General features: G+C 61.1%; 1 long non-coding RNA gene across 1 annotated transcript; it reads right to left on the reverse strand.

Annotated features, from left to right (window-relative positions):
* Positions 1 to 224: 224 nt before the first annotated feature.
* LOC126653135 (uncharacterized) lies at positions 225 to 2,441 on the reverse strand. Its single transcript, XR_007632135.1, has 3 exons — positions 1,577 to 2,441; positions 713 to 791; positions 225 to 583 (listed from the first exon to the last, which is right to left on the reverse strand). It is a non-coding gene; the product is annotated as an uncharacterized LOC126653135 (long non-coding RNA).
* Positions 2,442 to 3,343: the final 902 nt, after the last annotated feature.

Here is a 3,343-nt window from a genome sequence, read left to right on the forward strand (position 1 = left end):
AGTGTGGCTGATCTGGTGGCTGCAGAGGTTGGAGCTGGTCCTGAAGCTCTTCCCACATTCCCTGCACATGTAGGGCCGTTCCCCAGTGTGATGTGCTGGTGTCGGATCAGATCGGAGCTGTCCTGAAGCTCTTCCCACATTCCCAACACTTGTAGGGCCGTCCCCAGTGTGGATGAGCTGGTGCCTGTGGATCAGGTTGGAGTGTCCCTGAAGCTCTTCCCACATTCCCTGCACGTGTAGGGCCGTGCCCCAGTGTGGATGTGCTGGTGCCTGAGGAGGTGGGAGCTGCCCCTGAAGCTCTTCCCACATTCCAAGCACCTGAAGGGCTTCTCCCTGCTGGGAGGCTGCTCAGGGACCACCAGCTCTGAGCTCCGGCTCAAGCTCCGGCCGCCTTCCCAGCACAGGTCGGGTCTTTCCTCCTCAGAGCTCCCTGGGCTGGCTTTGCAGCCCCTCCTCCGGGGGCATCTCCGGGCCTTTTCCTCCCCGCTGCCTTCCTGCGCCGGGGAGCCCTTCAAAACGGCCTCTCCCACCAGGCTCTGCCGGGGGGATTTGTCCTCCGTGCTCTCCGTCCTCAGCTCGGGGCCTGGGGCAGGAAGGAAGAAGGACAGGCAGGGGATTTGCCTCGGGCCCACAGGGAAGGCCAAGGACATCCCCCCAAATCCTGACCTGGCACCACAAGACAGGGCCAAAGGGGCACTGACTTCCTCCTCACCTGCCTGAGGGGCCCGTGGCCTCTTCCTCTTCCTCGCAGCCTTCTCCTCCATCTGCCCAAGCTTTGGGAAGGACAAATCCTGCTGGGGGGAAACAAGGCCTGAGCGCGTTGCCTTGGGGGTTCCTCCTGCCCAAGTCCATCTCTGGAACTCACCCAGCATCCTGGGAGCATAAAAAACTCCAAAACACCAAAATTTTGCCCAGAAAAACCCAATCCGCTGACATTCAGGAAATAAACTGCCTCAAAAATAGCGAGATTGACACCCCTCCATCACAATGGAAAAATTTAAGGTTCAGCCAAAATATGAAGATTCAGCCCAAAAATACTCTCCCAGGAGTTCCCCTGTCTGGTCTCTCCTCTGGGGTTTGGAGGGTCTCTCTCTCTGGAATGTTGGGGGTCCCTCTTAGGGATGCTGGGAGTGCTGGGGGTCCCAAGGGTCCCTTCTCCTCTGACTCTCCCCTTTGGGGTGCCGCCTTCCCAGACATTCCTCCCTCTCCAGGTTCTCCACCTCGTTGTCCCAGGGATCCCAGGGGTCCCCACTCTCCAGGCTTCCCCTTCTCCGCTCCCCCGTTTCAGGCTCCCGGGGTCCCGGGCTCCTCCCTCTCCGTGCTCCCCTCCAGCCTGCCGGGGTCCCCAGCTCCGGCATCGCCCGCTCCGCCCTCCACCCTCGGCAGCTCCCAGGGGGACCCCAAACCTGCTGTGTCTGCCCAGCCAGCCCCGGGCTGACAGTGGCCCTGACCCTGTCCCTGCTCCTCCCCGCAGGTTCTGTGGCCGGGCACACTTTGTGTTCCTGGGTGCCACCAGCTCAGCAGCTGCAGCCGCTCCAATCAGCGCCCGCAGCTCTGCAGCAAAGCCCCAGCTCACCTGGCACACAGGGCATGGACACAGCACCTTCTCCCTGCTGGGCACTCCCAGATCAGCCTCTTCCCCAGCACAGGGCTCTCCTGCCTCAGCACCACCTCTGCCTTCCACTTCTTCTCAGGGCCACCTCAGGGCCAGCTCTGGGCTCACCTCCGGGCCATTGCTCAGGGCCACCTCAGGGCCTGCTCTCCAGCACAGGAACCTGCAGGGAGGGCAGATGATGTGCAAGCCCAGGGGGGCCTGCTTGCACTGGCCTGGGGGCTTCTTTCTCCTTCCACAACCACCCCACAACTTCTCCTGCTTTTCTAAGCCCACATCTTTGCAGACTGACCTTGTCTCTCTGTGTGCACAGACACATCTATCCCCTGTGGACAGAGCCTCCAGCATGTGCTGCCCTGGCAATGGCACCCAGAGAATCCCAGAATCAGCCGGCTTGGAAAAGACCTCCCAGATCATCAAGGGCACCCCTTGATGCCGTGGTTCCCAGACCGTGGCACGGATGCCCAGGGGAGGGGCTTTGGGGATGAGGGCTCTCCCAGTACAGCCCAGTGCCCCCTCAGTGCCCTCCCAGTACAGCCCAGTGGCCCCAGCACAGCCCACTGTGTTCCTGTCCCAGGGTGCCGGGTGATCCCTCTTTGCCAGGGGTTTGATTGGGATTTGGGGTGTTTTAGAAACCTCTGGGTGCATTTGGGCGAGTTAAAAGGGGTCTTGGGAGCATTCGGGGTTAAAAGGGATCTGTGGGGAGAGGGAATTAAAGAAAAAAGGGTGGTTAGGGGACATTTGGGGGGTCTTATTGGGGCCTGGTGGGAACAGGAGGGGCAGCACCACGAGCAGGTGAGTCCTGAGACCCCCCTGGTGTCCCCAAGACCCTCCTGCTGTCCTCAATTTCCCATTTGACACCCTGAGACCCCCCTGGTGTCTCCAATGTCCCCAGGGCCTCCCCATGGCCCCAATTCCCCCCTTGACACCCTCCATTCCACTGTCCCCAAACCCCTCCCCACTGTCCCCAAACCCCATCCCTGATGTCCCCAACCCTCCATCTCCCCCCAGAAGGACCCCCTGGACCCTCTGACTCACAAAATGGCCCCATCCCCCCAAACTCACAGAAAGGTCAAGGGAATCTGGGGACATGCGGGGACACTTGGGAGGCTTTGGGGAGCACTGGGTGATTACTGGGGGATACTAGGACACACTGGAGGGAACCAGAGGGCACTGGGAGGGACTGGAGGGTTATTGAGGGAGGGAATGGGTGATTACTGGGAGATTACCAGGACACACGGGGAACAGTGGGAGATTATTGGGCCTTACTGGGGGTTACTGGGTGTTCACTGGAGGATCATTGGGCCATACTAGGGGGCAGTGGGAGGTCACTGGGAAACACTGGGTGGTCACTGGGGGAGTTACTGGGCCATACTGAGAGCCACTGGGAGGTCACTGGGCTATACTGGGGGCACTGGGATCCCTTTACCCGCATGTGGTTCATCTCCCTCACAAGACTTTGGGTGGTACTGCCAGGACCCCTCCCCTGAGGGCTGGGGGACCTTCTGAACCCCACTGATGGGCTTCAGGGGACCTCAGGATCTGGGGTGCTGAGTTTTGGGGGTCTCTGGGGTTCGGGGGGGGAATCAGGACCCGCTTTCCCTGCGGTCGGTCCGCCAAGCCGGCAGGGGGCGCTGTGGCACGAGCGGCAATGGCGGTGCCGCGCGGAGCTTTATGGGAGTTGAAGTTCCCTCGTTGAGAACTCCGCCGGCGCCTGCGCAGTGCAGCCAT

The sequence above is a fragment of the Myiozetetes cayanensis genome, unplaced genomic scaffold, assembly GCF_022539395.1.
Source record: "Myiozetetes cayanensis isolate MyiCay16 unplaced genomic scaffold, myiCay2020 scf905, whole genome shotgun sequence".
In the NCBI taxonomy this organism is placed as follows: Eukaryota; Metazoa; Chordata; class Aves; order Passeriformes; family Tyrannidae; genus Myiozetetes; species Myiozetetes cayanensis.